Below are 20,123 nucleotides of genomic sequence, written 5' to 3'. Positions count from 1 at the left end.
AGAATTCAGTATGACTGCTTAAAAGGTAGAACCAGGTCAAGTGGCAGCTGTGATGTTCTGTTCTTAGTCACTGTCTATGGAATGAAATAGCATTAGGAGGAATAGATTCTCGTTCTATTATTTTAAAACATGTTGATAGTTTAAGTAAATGAAAAGAACAGTCAACATCTTTGGTAGCTACAGGTGCACTTAAGTTTGTGAATCACTGCATGTTCTGTCACTGCATTTGATCCTTTGACTCAAAGACAATATGGAATATGCATGAATCTGAATGAATTCAGGGACAAAAGTCGTCCAGGGCTCTCAACTTAGAGTGTTTATTACTGTATTTTTAGTTCTGTGTCGCTGTATTTTTCCTTCTCCTTGCCACTACTCAGTTGTCATATGCTGGTGTCCAATCCAGAATAGCAGGGCTCCCTTGCCAACTTTCAAGTCAGGAATATGACAGTGAGGAATCCTAAATTCCTCCCCTAAGCATACCATACCAATCTTAAAACCTCTACTAACTGGGAAATGAGAAGCTGTGCCTGTTCTAATTTTGTCAAAGAGAGATTCTGCTGGGTAAACGCAGGAAATCCCCTATAAGATTCCGACAAATCCACTTTGTGTGGGCTTTAAACCCGACCGTAAGTATAAATGTTAGCTTTCCATTTTCGATACCAAAGCAGTGAGGTAGAGCTATTGAGTGGGGAGGTGGGAATGGAGTGCTGCCCTGAGCCTCCTGAGTCTGGGTCAAGAGAACTGCAGAAGAGAGCCTAGAAAAGCCAGAGCTCCCCAGCTGCTGCTTCTGTGTCTTTGTCCAGATTTTGGAACCTTGGGGGTTGGGGAGAGCTTTGCAGATATTCTTTTCAGAGGGTTCCCCTCAGCTCTCAAGAGGGCTTCAAAAGCATAGCTAACAGAGCACAGGAGCAATACCCCTGTCTCTTAACACATTCTTTAAAACTGGAGCCTTTTGAAAAATAAGGCAATATGTTGACCAAATTGACAAAAGGTATTAGATGAAAGTGAGACCAGGTGGTTCACAAAAGAAGTCAATGGAAGGGTGCTACCATTTTTAACTCGCTTACCTCTCAGGTAACTGCAGGATAGGCCTTGCCTGACATCATCCACAGTCTCATGCCTTCTGGTGTTAGAACCATTCTAGTCACTAGTTCTCTAAGGCCTAGATCTGAGGCCAAAGGACTTGTTACCAATTTCTTAGCTAAGTGTATAAATGTTGTGAGAGGTGAACAGGGATTACATAGTGAAGAGCAGCTTCCAGTGACTTAGATTCCCAGCAAAGCCTTCAGATTCAGGTGAGCCAGCCACAACTCCAGGGTCACCACTCACCCTAGGGTTGTGGGATTTGCTGCCCCAAGGTTAAACAGCTTCAGGATTACTTCCCTAACTGGGTCACTGGTCAGCCATGAAGGTGGATTTTGTTGCCAAGCTGAGATATTCTAAGGGACGTTGATTTAGAGGCTGTGCAGTCAGGTAATACCAGCTAGGCTGGGGTAGAACAAGGAAAAGGTTATGAAAAGGAAGATCTTAGAATTCAAGTGTTTTTGTGACAACAGCCAAAGAAGTGAAAGTTTCTCATCTCACTACTCCTGATCAAGTTCTTACTCTTTTCCAGGCTTAACAAGAATGTTGTGTGCATTTTCATATCATTTAATCTTTGCAATCCTGAATGAGACTTTGCAGTTTGTTTTTCATAGATGAGAAACAGTGGCACTGATTCTTCCAAATTATATAAATAGCAAGTTAAGGGGCTGGGGTTGATCTCCAGCCCATGCCCTTAGCCTTCACTTTCCTCCAATATTTGTCAACTTTTTTGGGAGAATATCAAGATAAAGGAAAGGAAGAAATGTTAAGAAGAAAACTAAAGATATAAGTTTAGGCAATGGAATGGTATTTTAACAAGCTAGTAGCAAAGTTGATAGCCAATGATCAAGAGAAGAGAAAAAGAACTGAATATGAAATGTATGTGAAGACAATACACTAATTTGGCAAATCTTGTTCTTGAGAGAGCAAGTAGCTCCCTTTTAAGAAAGGCCATTTGTATACCCTCAGTGAGCTCTTAGAAGCTGCATCAATAAACTAGATATTATAAAGCAATATTCATAATTGCTCAAAATTACTATCAAAAGTGTTGCTCCTGAAAAGTCCCAAATAGAAAGCAATAATTCTATGCTCTTCAGAAATTGACTTCCAAATAATTGTCCTGAGATACATTTATGAGAGTCTAATTTGTTCCCATTTTCGTTTTGTAAATGTGCAGGTTGTTAACAATATCCATGTTCAGACTCTTCTACTCACACTCTTAAAGAAAAATTAAAATATACTTGTTTCCTTTTTGTACCAGAAATTTTGTTCGTATTATTAATGCAGCAGCTTCTACATAGAGGGAATCTTGAGATTTATGTGCCATTAAAAGATAAAGTCATTTGACTTTTTTGTTTCCAATATTTATATCATATGTGAACCTAGGAATGGTTTGTTTATTATTTATTTTAGCTTTATTAATTATAGTTTGGACAGCTATTTTTAATTTTTCCTATAATTTTAGCTTGTGAAGTGAATTTCTGTGTTTCTCTGCTTCTCAATTCAATCATCTACCCAAGTCATCTACATTTTGGGGGCAGATTCCACAAGGATGTAACTATTAATGCCTGGAATTTTCAAACATTAAAAATGACCTATATTACAAGCCATAAGTGTTTCAAGATTAATTGAACTCTTTCTTCTTGGATGAGCTTTTGCCCTTAGGCCCTCAGGCTATGTGTGATAATGAAGAAGTTCAGTTACAAGTACCATGTTCAGATGTGATTCACTCCAGTATAAGGTAACATTTACTCCAGGTATTAATGGTCACAATCCACAAAAGCAAAAATTGTTCTACTTTGTCTTTCCTCAGACACAGCACACACAAAAATGACTGGTGAAAGCAGCCAGTTTCTAATAACAGCTTCCAGAGGTCATGGAGAGATGAAATTGTCACTGTGATGTGCATACTGTGGAGGCGAGGCTGCTCTCAGAGAGACCTGTGCTTTCTCCTTAGCATTATGAAGAAAAAACTTCTGGCCATTCACATCCCAGTTGAAAGCTTCTTCAAAAAATAATAATAAGATTTCTTTATGATTCTCAATAAATACAATGAAACCAATGTTATAACATCAGACATTTCAAAACAGTACCTATCTGAACTAATATCTTTGGAACCCAGTATACTGGTATCCATCTAAGTCAAATTTTTTCTGACACTGTAATTATTTACAAATTTAAGTGGACTGTAATTAAGAGAATTACTTATTTATGCTCTTTCCCTAGAACTGCTCACAAGGATAGCAAGAAACTTGGTTCAGTAACCATATCCTCACTTCTAAGCTTGGTGACTTGAATTCAGTTAGGTACAAAGAGTAGCTTGGTGAATGCACTGAGAAGGTAGGGTCTAGTCTAAAACACTGAGTCAGTAGCCCATAGTCCAAAAATTATATTTGGACCAGCATTGGAGCAAAATCCCATAGCCCACTGCAATGCATGAAGGGGCAATACGGTTTATCGTAAAATCCCCTTGTTTCAAAAAGGTATGAGAATGGTACTCGAGTTGTCATTCGCCCTTGACACTTAAACTGGATAACAAGGGTGTAGAAATCAATGAAACCCATCCAGCAAGGTTCAGGGCTTTCTAACCTCGTGGATGAGGAGAAGTTCTAGTGTTTGTTTGTGCTTAAAGCAACAGAGCGATCATTCAGAATACCACTCTCATGCTAGGAGTCAAATTTCAAGCATAGGAAGAAAGATTTCTTCTGGGCCCTCAATTGTTCAAGAGAAGTTCTGGGAATTGAATAGAGAAGTGAAGGTTAGGATATGAAAGGATGCAAAAAATTCCCAGGGCAAGTTCTGTGGGAGTTATACCCCCTCATTCCCCAGCTCTTCTACCTAATAATATCCATTGTTGCTCCTTCCTATTCTCTAAGTTAAGCTGTTTTGAGAAAAGAGTTGACACTCATTCATAATTAAAAGTAATAAAACCACCTAAGGACTATTTCTCTCTCTCTCATACACGCATACACTCAAATATACAGCATTTGTATAGGTAGAGCTATAAGCTAAAGCTGTAAAATTTTATGGTAGAAGATACAGAAAGAATATTCTTATGATAGAATCAGAAATAACAATTATTGTGTGTGCTGCAGCGAGGGAAAGGAAAAGAGGAAAACAGTGAAATCACATATTACTCTCTATGTTGTGGGAAGTATGCGTAGAAAAACCTTATCTCAGTCTTGAATCTTGTTTCTTCACTAAGCAAGCATCTGTCTCTACATCTACTTTTACTCCTGACCTATGAACTCCCTATAAGGATAAGGAAATTGATTCATCATCTTCCCCATGCCCCCAGTGAATTGACTAAGCTCTGAATTAAAATAGACTATAGTCAAATATTGTTGAGTGAATGAATAAGTTTCAAAATTAAACTTTTGGTCAGAAAAGTAATTCAGAAACAGTAAGGAAATCATTTTCATGTACAATGAGAATTAATTAGCATTATCCTCCTTTTTTTTCTTTTTTTTTTTTTGTTTTGTTTTTGCAGGAACATCACAGGGTCTCATGTCCGAACACTTAGCAAGATGAGCTGACACAGTAGCAAGGAAAAAGGCAAAACGCATCTAGAGGACATCCAAGAGTTGGCCAAGTGCTAAAGATATTTCACTTGTTCATTGTTTCTTTCATATGTGAATCACCTTTAGTTTCCCTTCATCTGACAAAATACAATAGTGCTTGTGCATCCAACAGGAGATCACATTCTACAGAAGTACTTTACATGCCTGTGTATCTGGAAATCTGGATTTGTGCTCATAGTGATACTCACATCATTGTGGTGAGCTCTCTGCATAAATGTCTCCCTAGAAAACAAAACTGTGGCTCAACATGACATCAAATGAGTGTCTAGGATAAAAAAAGAAATAACAATAGTGTAGCAGCAATTAAGAAAATAATGCTGTTGGCTTACATTTGATGAGCTTGTTCTGTCTGATTAAGATTGAATAAAGCACTAAAAATCAAAAACATAAGCTTGGTTGCTTCAGGAGTCCCACTTATTTCAATTCCCACTTCCTCTTTGCAAACACAGGCCACTGGTAACTTCCGTTTTTATTTCCTATGATTTCAAATGCTTCAAAAGCTGTGGGTTTTTGATCCTTCATTTAAAAATATTGACAGTCACCACTATAAAATTCATCATTTTACAGCCACATTCCTGAGAACACTGACATAACATATACTGGACAGGCCACTTCACTGTATATGAGCTCATTATGTTTTAGCTATTTAGGAAAGGATTTTTATGCATCTAGTCTGATACAAACAGTGGCTCTGCTAGATTCAGCATGGCTCTAGTGATGAGCATTGACTAGCATTTAGTAGTTGGCTTTGCAGCAGAAGGAACTCTGGGGAGGATCCTGTTCTCCTCTGTGGGAGAACCTGAGTGTTTTATGTTGTGTTATTGAAGCAATCTTAGCTAGATGAATAGCCCCACCAACAGCTATGCAGAAACACAATTGTGGGGAGAGCAAGACACAAGCTGTCACTCAGACTCTCACCTCCACCTGCAGTGACAGGCCAGATTTTTCTGTAAAGCTTCATGTGGACCATGAGTGCATTCCCTATTTAAAAGGACTCATTTCTCTCCCCCAATCCTAAGGCCAAATTTCATTATCTCTGAAATTTCTTTAGATGATATTCATCACAAAATTGAGTAATAATCATTCCAAGTTCTCATTTCTTTGAACATTTTTTCATAAATTGAACTTAAAATATTGTCAGATAACAGAACTGTCAAGAAAAGAATATTCTGTTATATAAAATCGGTGACAAGGGGATGATCTTAGCTAAAATGAGACTTTTTCACAATAGTAATTACTGATAAAAAGAACACCAACAGTTAGCATTTGTTGTGAATTTACTATATGCCAAAAGTCTATGCTAAGGATTCTTTACATAATCTTCCAAAGCACAAACAGGAACACAGGGACTCAGGAAGGTAAAGGAACCTATCCAAAGTTGTACAAAGAATAAGTGGCAAGACAGGAATCATGATAGTTCTGAGAATGCAAGTGATTGAGCCATCTCTGTAACCCTAGTCCTTATGTCAGGCTCCTGGGATTCATGCACCTAGACACCCAATCAGAAGTCACTATCAGATTGGCTTTGGATCAAATTTTCTGAAGCTCAATTTTCTTATCTGTGAATCAAGCATAATTATAGTACCTCCTTTATATTATCCATTGTGTAAAATAATGAGCTATTATCACAAAGAGCTTACAAGTAATGTAAATTTCAGAGATTGTTGTCCAACTATAAATATTAAATTCTTTTAAATATGTAAAACCAAATAAATATATTTGTATGTTTCAATACAAAAACAAACCCTCCCAAATAAACTATTTGGGCCAAGCAGTCCTGGATTTAAATTCTCACTTCCCAATTCATCAACAGTATAATTTCAAGTTAAATATTCTATCCTCAACCAATTTCTTTTTCTATGAAATGGAGGTTAAAATATGGGTCTCACAGAATTCATATGAGATAAAATGCAGGGCCAAGGAGTTTGCTGGGGAAATGTGAGTTCCCTCTAGCCATGCTCCTAGCATTCCTGTGCCTTTCCAGCTGTGAGAATCCCACAGTGCCTTCAAACCCCTGCCACACTAGACCTCGTGCACTGTTCTGGGCACAGGATGCAAAACGGCTAATGGGGCGGAAATATTAGAAAATAACAAGAGTTATAATGCAGTAGGGATAGGATTCCGGATAAGTGCCTAACCCAGGTCTTGGACCCATGGATTGTCTCTGACGTACTCTAAGAATGAGTAAGAATTATAAAGGCGAGAGAAAAACTTTTAAGTGCTTCAGGCAGAAGGAATAGTATATGAAAAAATCTCTAGGGCATCCAAAGTCAAACTTCAAAGCAGATCAGGTTTGAATATGAATGGAGGAAGGAATTCTAGAGAGAGAGGCTGAGAGATGAGGCGGTAGAAGATGGGCCTGCAGTCTTTCATCACTGAAAGACTTCAACAGTAGGGTGGGTTGTCACCATCATATTGGCCCTTTAGAAAGATTCCTCTGGGTGTGTCTTCTTGGGTTCTGTTCCATCTTATAATGTTTTCTTCTTATCCTGAATAACCAAAGCTGCTCTTTTGTGCCATTCACAAAATCAATATAATTTTCTCATTTTCATTATGAATAATTGCATATTTATAATATTTCAATTCTTTAAAAAAATTTATATACTTTTATTTGAAAAGCAGAGAGATACACAGAGAAAGACGAAGACAGAGATACATCTTCCATCCACTTATTAACCTCCCCCTAAATGCCCAAAATGGCCAGGGGTTGGCCATGCTTAGGCCAAGAGCCTAGAACTCAATACAGGTCTCTCATGTGGATGGCAGGGACCCAATTACTTGGGTCATCACCTATTATTCTAGGTTGCACATTAATAGGAAGCTGTAGTTGAGAGCAGAGCTGGGACTCTCATTCAGGAACTACAATAAGTAGTGTCTTAACCACTGCACCAGACTTTTGCCCCTAGTATTTTATATCTTTTTACTTTTCACAGTGCTTTGCAGATAGTAAGAACTCAACAATTGTTAATATACCCCATCATTCATCCTCTACATTGTCTAGGAAAGTTGAATATAATTGAGTGATAGCTTCTTAATTTAAAATTGATTTCAATACATTATTTATGGTTTTAAGTATGTAATCTAACAAAAAAGAATAAATAAATAGAAAATACAAACACATTGCTTACACTCAAAATATCTTCATTGCCAGCTAAAATTACCTAAAATTAACCACAAAATATTACTATGTTTTAGGACAATCATAAAAACTTGGCATTTGTAATGGGCATTTAGTCTAGTGGTTAAGGTACACAAGTCATAGTGCTTGGCTCCAGCTTCCTGCTTATGAAGACTCTGGAAGGAAACAGCGATGGTTTGAGTAATTGAGTTCCTGCTACCCACATGGGAGACCTGGATTATGTTCCCAGTCCAGTCCTAACTGGGCTGGGAAGTTAATCATTGAATAGGCGCTGTCTCTCTTTGTTTCTTTCTCTACCTTTAAGTAAATAAAATCTGGAGCCTATGGGACCAAAAAGGGGAAGGATGTGCCAGCAGGAAATCAAGAATCAGTTGATCAGGCTTCTTGACTAAAATAGTGCATGACTTATCATAGTCTGCAGATGAGTCCCTAATACCTACTATGTGGGGAATCAACCCTACTCTGTGCAGAGCATGCTACTCTCACAGTTCAATGAAAAAAAATTAGCCAATTCCATCACCTATTACACAAACACTTCAGAAAAGGAGGTGAAAGGCTGGTCTTTTACCAGTAAAGGGGTTAATTAAAACATCCCATAGGGATAATGACAGCAGTTGACATTTGGTTGCTTACTTGAAATGGTATAGAAGTGATGCCAGAGAAAAGAATTTCATCCTGTATGAGAGTCATGAACTACTCAGTTCTCATGCTCTTTTGACATTTCCTAAAGCAGTTCAATGGAGTAAACATAAAGTGATGCTTTTCTAACTCAGCTCTTCAATGAGGTATAAAATTCCTATTTTCCCTCAAATAGTTCTCTGATTTAATAGGTAACTTGAATTTTTCTTCAATGACTCATAACAATGCTAACTGTAAGTCACAGTGAACATAAGCTGGGGAGGTAGGAGCATTATCTATGGAGGTCTGAAAACAAAAAACACCAGCAACAGATGGAAAGAAAATACTCAGATAAGAAACTCATTCCAGGTCTTGTGTTAAGAAAGGATGAAACTCATTAAACTGTCTCGCACTAACATCACTGTGGCTATAATGACACAAGTATTCCTTAAGAAAATGGGATTATAAAATGTTCTGTGCAGATTTTCAGCAATGGCTTCACCCATTACAAAACACACTTCTAGGAATACTCAAAAGTCAGTGAGAAATTCTATGATCAACAATATAAAACCATTATTAGTAGAACATTCATCTTGAACTGAATGCCTTTGTTATAGTAAATGCTGCTGGGAAGGTTGTTAGTGGTCAACATAGGCATATAAAAGCCCGTGAATGGCCTCTAAGAGAGGAGGTAGTACTAAATGAGTTTAGAAGAATTAGAGTACTGGATTCAATGTTCAGTAAGTTAGTAAATGGGTGTGACAGAATGAGAAAGAGAAGACTTTGCCCCATGAGGTGCAGTGCAGGTAAGGCTACACTACTTGAGTGTACCTTTGAGTACATACTTTGTACTCAAGAGAATATACCATTTCATGGAGATGAGGGCTAAAGAATAGTAACATAATGGCAATGATTCTGATAAGAACTCTCATAGTCACAGCAGTTTTCACCTATTGGTCCTCTGTTATGCACTGGGCCCTTGGCACATATGAGATGACCTCCTGTTCTTACAAGAAACCCCACTTTAAGTGGCATCACCTTCATTGTCAGATAGAGCAAGGATCCATCAATTCTTTTTTCTGACAATTTTCTTTGTAAAAAAAAATGTACTCTAAAAATGGAAAGAGAATTTGACAGATCTGGCAGAGTCCTAAACAGCTTTATGAAATACCAAGATGACTTCAGTAGCATCCTTTGGACAATGGTGGGTCTCTTTGGTCCATAGCTGGGTAGACCTCTCATTTACATCTTAAAGTTCAACATCATAAATCACTTCCATAGCTCCATCTTTTATATGGCAAAAATTTGGATGTCAGTCTTTTTTTCTGCATTATTCACAGATCAAGGAAGAAGCAAGACAAGAACTTACTCTACCTAACTAGCATTTTGGCTACAACATAAATCCTCCTCATCTCCTTTCAAATCTTTGAAGTTTGGGTATCACTAAACTTCTGAATGAACAGTGCCCTTTCATTCCTACCACATCCTTGGCAAGTCTTAACTTGCCTTCAATCTCAAGGTTCCACCTCCTTGGACTTTGATTATGCGTATCTGTTCTGTCCAGTCAATAGCCACCAGCCACATACGACTATTGAACACTTGAAATATGGATACTATAGACTGAGATGTTCTGTAACTATAAAACATACACTTGATTTCAAATGTTTACAATGGGAAAATATAAAATATATTTTCTGTGTGATGGACCAAATCAAAATACGTCTAAAATCAATTTCCATTGTTCCTTTTTACTTTTTTAATATGAACACCAGAAATTTTAAGCATATATATGTGGCTCACATTTACACATCAAATCACATTTCTATTGGAGAATGCTGTTCTATATTCTTCCAACTCAAAGTATAGTCCACAGATAGCAATATTTTACATGAAAAATTATTAGAAATGTAGTATCTCAATCTCTTTCTTGAACTTATGCAATACAATCTGCATTATAATAAGACCCCCTGGTGATTCATTAAAGTTTTGATATTTCTGAAATATATATCACTAAGTTTGAAACCTTCAACAGTGATAGTTTGTAGATCATCTGTTTCATGTGCAAAAGTTACATCTCAAAAAGCCATACTTTGGAGTACAGATTAAAATTTCTATGTCATGCAGAATTCTCATAGTGACTACAATAGAAGTAGGTATTTAAGAGACACTGAATACACTATTTGACAATTTATAAATTACTATTTATGAGATCAGATAATTCCACTATTTCCTTTTGTGGAGAATTTTACATTTTGATCTGTTTTCAAAATATTTTACAAAATCGTGAATTAAATCTTCAATAGAAATAAAAAAATGTGTGGTTTGATTATGTTAGCGTGATTCCATACTTTGTAATTTTTTTTCCCAAAGTTAACTTTAGAGAACTGAAGGGATTTTACTAAACTCTTGCAATGTCACAACTAACTTCCTTATGTCAGAAACCACATAAAGCTACATTATCAAAATTATTATATTCTTTCTTAATTCCCATCTGAAAGTAAATCTGTTCCTTCCTTATCAATAAGAAAATCATTATAGAAGTATACATAAAAATCTGGACTAATTATAAATAGATTTTTAATTGCTCATTTATGTGGTATTGGTGGTTAAAAAAAGTTGATAGCAATGGTTCAAAAACAAAACAAAACAAAACAAAAATGGAAGAGTGGAAGTTAAGATGGGAACATATTCAGTGCAATTTCCTACCATGTTTATATATACTTTGGGGCTGTAAAAACTGTCCTATCCTCATTGACAATGACATGAAATAGAAGATATAAATGCTGAAGTGAGTATTGTGACATACCAGGTTAAACTGCCACTTTTAACACCAGCATCCTGTATTTGAGTGCCAAGTCCCAGCTACTCTGCTTCCAATCCAGTTTCCTGCTAATCCACCGAGAAAGGCAGCAGATGATGGCCTAAATACATGGGTCTATGAAATACATGTGGGAGACCAGAATGGAATTCCTGGCTCCTGTTTTCAAGCATGGCTCAGTCCTGGATGTTGCAGCCATTTTGGTGAGTTGCAGCCATTTTGGTGAGTGAATCAGCAAATGGAAGATCTAACTCTCCCTCTCTCTTTATTACTCTGCCTTTTGAAAAAAAAATTTTTTTTTCAAAAAGAAGAGTCTGTGAAAAGATAAAACAGTATACGTATACAGTATCCCTAGTGAAGCATGATGTTCATAATGATGACACAGACACCTGGAGCTACAATTTATCGTCAAGTAAAGATTCAGTTACAGGCAGTAAACTCAAGCAAAGAAGATCAACTGTCATACGTTTGAAATGGTGGGGGAAAGTAACTCATTGATTGGTATACGCTTGTTCTCAGAGCATTCTCTGCATTTACATTTTCCATCCACAGGATCCTCAATCTAGGTTGCAGATTCACTACAGGTTATGTAGTCCAGAATTCTGTATTTAGAGTCTCTACATTATCCTTGTTTGAAATGAAACCTTGTGGTGACCTTACAAGTCTTTTTTTTTTTTTTTTAAGATTTATTTATTTACTTGAGAGGCAGAATTACAGACAGAGAGAGGCAGAGATGAAGACAGAGGTTTTCCAACCACTGGTTCACTACCCAAATTGTTGCAATGGCTGGAACTGTGCTGATCTGAAGCCAGGAGCCAGGAGCTTCTTCCAGGTCTTTCACGTGGGTGCAGGGGCCCAAGGACTTAGGCCATCTTCTGCTGCTTTCTCAGAACGTAAGCAAAGAGCTGAATCAGAAGAGGAGCAGCCAGGACACAAATCGGCGTCCATATGGGATGTTGGCACAGCAGGGAAACGCTTAACACACTATGCCACAGCGCCGGCTCCTAAGAAATAGGTTTTTTTTTTGAAAAGTGTTTAATGTTTTTCACTGTGACAGACTTTTTCTAAAAATATTTATTTATTTATTTGAAAGTCAGAGTTACACCGAGAGAGGAGAGGTAGAGAGAGAGGTCTTCCATCCGCTGGTCCACTCCCCAGATGGCCACAATGGACAGAGCCACACTGATCTGAAGCCAGGAGCCGGGAGTTTCCTCTGGGTCTCCCAGAAATAGTTTTGACATGTAGTTTTTGTGGTTATTTCATCTCAGAACACATAACATTTCTCTTAGCCTGTAATATGCCACCATAAACCTTACATTATTATAATTGCCTTGTGTTGTCAGAATGATGTACTGAACACACCCAAAATGGTTTTTGCACAGAGACAAATGTAGTTCAGAGAATTTTTTCTGCATTTTAGTTCTCAATGGAAGCACAAGGGTAAGTATTTTAACATCTCAACCTCATTTTACAAAGAAAACTTTTCCTAAGGTCCTTAAAACCAACAAATAACTTACTTTAAGCATAATATTTCCTTAATTCCTTACCAACACAGGGGAAAGGAAATGAGGGATGTGGGACAGTGAATTTGATCATTCTCTGTTTGGGGTGATATATGTTCTTTTGGTGGACTGCTGGCATCAGAGGATTTCAATATAAACATTTTCAAGTGAATGCAAGTTTCTTAACTCTGGTGCCACAAATACCATTTATACCTGTAGTTACTTTTACCTAGGAGAGAAAGATGGGCCAAAAAAGTGTGTGTGTAATCATAGCCCATAAAAATATAAGAAGAGGCCACGTGTTCCATCGATGTGCATGCTCACAGTTGGTCACTCACCTCTGCAAATTTATTTTCTCTGAATAAATTTGTTCTGGCTGTAAATTCCTACACTGCCTCCTCTCTATTCTGCACCTTTTTTCCTAATATTTATGGTGCCTTGTGTGAGGTGGGGAGCAAGGAATCAGCATCTTGCCCACTTCAGCCACTCCTGCATTCTCTGGGTAAGAGCTGTGATTCCCCCACCCTTTCTCCAAACCCTCTTTTCTGAACTCCTTCTACTTTTTACTGTCTGCCCACCCCTTACCTTCTCTTTCCTACAATCTCCTTTTTTCCTTCTGACCTGAGTGGCCCTGAGAGATACCTCTCCAGAACACGTTCTCACTCTGATTTGCACTTCTCATCTCCCAGTGGATATACAGCCAGAGCCCTTTCCTGGATCTCATCACTGCACACAACATCAGATCTCATTCTTGATCCATCAGACTGTTAAGAGAGGCCTCTGTTACCTCAAATGTGCTGGGGTGATGAGCTTGACTGGTTCATCCCCCCTGATAGGGCCTGCAGTGTTTGGTTGGTTTCCCTGGCTTAGAACGGGAATGCTGGTCTAAGTTTGGGATTTCTAGCTGCCTCAGGAGGGCTCAGAACTTTGGTTCTCAGTTGGGGTAAACCTTGCCCAGAGGACATCTTGTGGAAAGTGAAAAGGATCCCTCCCCTCAGGCTGTATTTTGCCTAAGCCATGGGTTCCAAAATTTCTTGCATTTCACCTGACTCCCCTTTGGCCTGCCTCTTACAAAGCTTGTACAAGCTGGACATAAAGGGAAGAGATAAAACAGAAGCAATTAAATAAGCTCTGTACTAAAACTTGGCCTCAATATGAATTAGACAATGGCTCAAAGGACCAGAATTCAGCACTTTTGTTCTCCAAATTCTCTACGACCTTATTAGTTTTATACAGAAAAATGGAAAATGGTCAGAAGTCTCTTATGTCCAAGCTTTCTTCCTCCTTGGGGGTCAGTTTTCCTCACTCCAAGTTCTCATAGAGGAAGAAGGTTTGGATCCCTCCCTTAAACCTTCTACCTCCTCACCACTCCCTTCTCTCTCCCCACCTGAGAAGCCAGCTCCTCAGGTAACCACCCTTTTGCTCACTCCTCCCTTATCTCTTTCTCATCCCTCCTCCTCTTCCACCCCACCAGTGGAGGCAGGGGAAGTGGCTACCACTCTTACCTCTTCTTTCCCTAATTCTCTTTACGCAGTTCTCCTCAAGGAAGAAAAAAACTCATTGTAAGCCTTCTGCCCATCACGGTTCCCTCCATCATCTCATCAGCTCTGTGATCCTGATCCTGCCGGTGGTGATCCCCACCCTATCCCCCATCCCAATGAATTCTGGAGCCTCCACTTCCTCCAGACTCCTCTCTAACTGACCCACCTAATTCTCCATCGGATCCCACCCTGCCTGCTCCTGACGCCCTATTTCCTCCCACCCCACCTCTTCTCCCTACCCTACTTCCTCCTCACATGTGCTCCCAAACTATGCAACCCAAACCCCTCCATCCCTTGAAGGAGGTGGCTGGGGTGGAAAGTGGGTGGAAGGTTGGATTAGGGTCTATGTGCCCTTCTCTCTATCAGACCTTAGCCAGATTGAGGAACATTTAGGCCCATTCTCAGAGAATTCCTCCAAATATCGTAAGAGATTTCTCCACCTGATTCAGTCCTAGTTTAACTTAATGATCTGCATTTAGTTCTATCCTCTGCCCTAACTCCAGATGAATTTGAATATATCTGGCATGCTGCCAAGCAGCATGCAAATGAGCTGCACAGCCCAGCCCCAGACAAACACCCAGAGGCAGCTTGAGCTGTCCCCAGAGTCAACCCTAATCCAGATTGGATTTACCAACCTGGGGACCCAGGCTACAGGCCCTAGACCACATGATCTCATACCTGCTGGTGGCTATGGATAAGAACAGCTGTAAACAGGTTAATTATGAGAGGAACCAAGAGGTCCCCCAGGAACCCAAAGAAAACCCTGCTCTATTTATGTCCTGCCTTACAGAGGAAATGACAAAGTACACTAACACCATTCCCAATCCCCTCCAGTACACACACATCCCATCTCTGTCAAACTTAACAGAATGAAGAGGCCCAAATTCCATAGCCCCCATCACAGATGAGTCCAGGGACCCAAGGTTAATAGGGACAGTGTACGGCAAGAGAATTTCTTTCTTGGTGAACACTGGGGCTATCTGTTTTAAATGAATATTGTGATCCATTCTTTCCTTCCTCAGTCTCTGTTGTTGGCATGAAAGACCTAATCAGACCCATCCCTTATATTGCTCCTTTGGCGATGTTACTCTCCTGCGTTCCTTTCTCATCCTTCCTAACTGCCCCACCCCCTCTTAGGCAGGGACCTCCTCCACCACTATGAAGTTACCAAAGGGAATCTAGATGAGCCTTTGCAAGAGTTTTCCTCCCTAGTGACCCCATTCCAAACCCTAAAAAAGGCTCTTCTACAAGCACGAACCTTGAGCCTTCCTAACCCACTTAAACAATTCCTCCTCTATATTCATAGCTCTAAGGGGCAGGCACTTGGTCTCCTGGCCCAAAAGGCTGGAGACTCTGTTACACCTGCGGCTTATTTCTCCAAACAATTAGATGGAGTTCACCAAGGCTGGCCCCAATGCCTACCCGTCCTGGCCATGGCAGCCTTTCTCATAACTGAGGCTCAGAAGCTAACCCTTTATCACCCCCTACAAATCTGGTCCTCTCGTGGGTTGCAAGACCTCCTCAGCCACCAGGCTTTTTAATCTGTATTGCCATCTCATGTCCAAGTTCTTCATTCTACACTTCTCTAGCCCGCCGTTACCTTTCATCAATGCTCTTCTCTCAACCCAGCTACTGTGCCCACCACTGTCTGATCCCCTCAAACTCCCTTCCTGTCCTGACTTCCTTGATGTTTTCCCTGACTACACTTCATCATCTCACAGACTCTCCTATTCCAAAAGCCCCAGATTGGTTCATTGATGGTAGTGCTTCTAAAACTCCCCTTTTTCCTGTTGGATGTACAATAATTGAGGGGCACTGTGATGATAACTCCTCTTCTTCCCCACATAGAGTCATAGAGGGTAGGCCCCTATTTCAAGGCACTACCTCTCAACAGCTCAAATTATTAGCCTTGTTTTGAGCCTTCACCCTAGCCAAAGGAAAGACGGTCAATATATATACAGATTCCCAATATGCCTGCATCATCCATTCCAATGCCCAGATAGGGCAAGAAAGGGACTCTCTGACAGCCCAAGGGGCCCCTACAATAAATGGGAAGCTGACTAAAGCTCTTCTTAATGCTGCCCATCTGCCAACAAAGGCCACTATCATTCCCTGCAAAGGATACCAGAAAGGTAAACAATACTTACCTGAAGCCAACAACCAGGCTGGTCTGACAGCTGAAGCAGTGGCTCATGGGGAGATGATTCCATATTTTCTCTTTAACTTATCTCCTATATATTCAGACTTGGAAATCTCAAGTTCCAACAAGGGGCATCTACCAAGGAATCATGGTGGTTTCTAGATGAGAAACTACTATCCTCTTCTCTCCAAGTTACCTTTCTACTCACACTCAAACTCTCTTCTTCACTTCCTGAGATCACACATACACCTAACTCCTGCCATAAGAAAAAATCTGCATTCATATCTCAGACAGGTAGCATCTGTCAAACTGCCAAACCCAACTTTAGTATCAGGCCACCTCCACCCCCCACTCACCAGGCCTACGGACCTACTCCCACAGGACCCACCACTCTCAGGTTGATGCGCTAATGAGATATATTTACAAGGTAACTCTGCCTAATTTTGGCCATCTTTTCCACTGTGGGCAATGTCTCTAGTATCTTCTTTTGTTCTCTTAACCATAGTGCTCCTGTTTCTGCCATGTATAATTAATTTATTCCAAAGGTTCTTGCAGGAATGAATAACTGGTGTATCTCAAGCCATCTCGCAGGAGCAACACAAGACTGCTCATCTTCTTCAATCATTCTTCAAAGAATCAAATCTCAAATATAGACCCCGGTTCAAGTCCTAGTTCCATGTCTATGCACTGTATCAACAGGAAGTAGCCAGAGAAATAGGTGCCTCTTCTCATCTATACACAGAGTTAGGATTAATGGAACAAAGACATAAGCCTCAGCCATTCTCACCCATTGCCCAAAAGATAGGCATTGGAATTTATTCTTTGCCCTTGAATCTCAATTAAGTCTCATACCCTGTTGCCTTCATACCCACCTCCAAGACAACCTGAAAGACCAGTTGCTGGAACACCTGAAAGACCAGTTCTAGGAACTCATCTCTGCCTACAACTCCCTATCTCCATCCCCATCCCCAGCCCTCCTAAAATATAAAAAGGCCCAGCCCCTGGGGGTTAGGGACTTCTGCCATCAGTTCTATCAATGTGCACGCTGGCAGTTGGTCACCAACCTCTGTGAACTTACTTCCTCTGAATAAATTCGGTCTGGTTGTTTAAAAAATACAAGAAGAAATGCAGACCACAAGCAACTGGCTCCTCCTTAAAAGAGAAAATAGAAAATTTTAGAGGTGCTATCTGCCACAAAAGTCTACCCAGGGACACAAAATCAGCAGTGCTCTTCAGGATTCAAAGGCAAATATCATCTTATAATGCACCCCAATTTCACTTGCATATTCTCCACTTAAGACTTCCCAACAAAAAGGAAAATAGGATGAAATATCTGTGAGGGAGTTGCACTTGCATGAAGTTTGGAAAATGGGATTAGGCACATTCTGGTTAGGAGACAGATGAAAGATGTTGTGTTGAAGTTGGAGTAGGGAGTGAGCAAATCACACATAGGGCATAGGGTGCTCAGACACAGGCTACAGCAGATCTGAGGGGATGAGGGAGTAGTGTGGATCATTCTAGTGTTGGTCTCTCCTCAAACTTTTTAGCACATTAGAGCTGACAATTCAGGGCATGGTTTGCAGCTTATAAATACAAATTGCCATTTGGGTGGTGAACAGGCAGGCAGAGTTGTAGGCCAACATTATCTATTTTAATGTTGACTATAATTCTGGTCTTTGGTAATTATTGCCTTTTAAAAAACTGGTTTGTTTTGAGCAGCACTGTGCATAATTTATTGACTGTGGCATATCAGTTGGAAGAAAGCTAAAACTTTAAATACTGGCTAACAAAGTAAAAACCATTTTATTACACAAAGAAAATTAACAAAAATAAGCAAATACAATTTACAAAGCTAGATTTCCCTTTTGTTTTGGTTGTTTGTAAACTACTTTCAATAGCTCAGGAAACTCTCCTAGGTTTACAAGACCATTATTTCTTCACAATATCTATTTCTGACTTCTGTAATGATAAGGAAACTGCAAGCTTTAGTCTTTTATTCTACTAACACCTCCCAAATATATAAGCCTATAAAGGCACAGCCCAGTATGTGGATTGCTTTTCCTACTTTTGATCTATCAAAGCCAATTAAGTAGTTAAAGATTGTTTGCGCAGTCTAAATCTTAGCTAAATAAACAGCATTTTCATGGTCCATTTCAGCCAGAATGTGTAAGAAGGAAATGTCCCAAGGATAAATATTCTCTTGTTATCTAGGACTATGGATACAAACAAAATAGCAGATGAAATATCCAATTTTTTGGATGGTAGCCTTGTAAATGCATAGATTATGCTGGTCTTTTTACTTTGATACTATAAAGAAGGTCATGAGGAATACCAGTTAGTAATCAGAACTTCTCCCTGAATATTCTCTTTGAATTCATGCTCTAAATAGAACCTGGCTTTTCCCTGAGGAACACTATTTCCCCTGCAGCCCTCTCAAAGAGAGTCAGTGTTTTTCTCCCACAATCCTTGTCCTACTAGGTCAGGACATGGATAAGTGATCCTTGTGCTTTCTGCTTTCAAACCATTCTCTTCTCAGAAAAATCCCAAGTGTAGAGTCTCAACAGACTGTGTCACCTTGCCCTTCATTGTTACTATCATCTACTGATCTCCTCCATACCTGAAATGTTTATATTTCCTCATTTCTAAAAAAAAAAAAAATGTAATACCTGGCTAACACTTACTCTTTGTATCTCTTCTTGCTGATAATGTAAATGATCCCTCTAATAACTTGATCTCTCTGTGCCTTGGCATTCTCTTTTCCATTGATGTTGTACTCCACTCTAATTCACCAGACTCTCTTTTGTTCTCACCCTAGACACTATCATCAGTAATAAAATCTCTCTGTGATCCCAGTTTCATGCTCCTCATTCTACTGACCTTCTCTAATCTTTCCAGTTCATTCCTTTCAGTATTTCTCAACTTCAATAGGACCTCTATTCATGATGATCCTATAATCTTCCAATGACTATGAACTTGTAATGTATTCATTTCCCTCCTCACCCATTTTAAGTCATTTGTCATTTGTAAATTAACCAGAATCCCTTTAGGCTTACTTCTTTTGCTAAATAAAAAGCACAATAATAGTCAAAGTCAACTATCCCCATAATCAATCCCTGTGCCTAAACAAAATGCATCATCACTTCAATGCTCTCACTACTTGTATTAATTTATTCCAAGTGGCTCCTTAACATGGCCACAGAGTCATATTTTACATGCATATCTATGCACATATTTTATATGTATACAAACATGCATATATAATATTTTAAGTTAATACTATTGGTTGAACTCTGTAATTAACACACAATTATTCTTAGGTGTTTAAATTTAACTGAAAAGTGATCCTTGTTAAATATAAGAGTGGGAATAAGAGAGGGAGGAGATGTACATTTTGGGACATGCTCAATCAGACTTGCCCCAAATGGTGGAGTGAGAAATGTGAAAGGGGACTCCAATACAATCCCATCAAGGTGGCATGTACCAATGCTATCTTACTAGTCCAAATGATCAATTTCAGTTCACAATTGATCATACTGATAGGTCAAAGAGTCAAAGGGATCACACAAACAAGACTAGTGTCTGCTAATACTAATTGATAGAATAAAAAAGGGAGAGAACAATCCAACATGGGAAGCAGGATACACAGCAGACTCATAGAATGGCAGATGTCCTAAACAACACTCTGGCCTCAGAATCAGCCC

This window comes from Lepus europaeus, chromosome 5, assembly GCF_033115175.1.
Source record: "Lepus europaeus isolate LE1 chromosome 5, mLepTim1.pri, whole genome shotgun sequence".
NCBI classification, from domain to species: domain Eukaryota; kingdom Metazoa; phylum Chordata; class Mammalia; order Lagomorpha; family Leporidae; genus Lepus; species Lepus europaeus.
Note: the sequence above shows the minus strand (reverse complement) of the source record.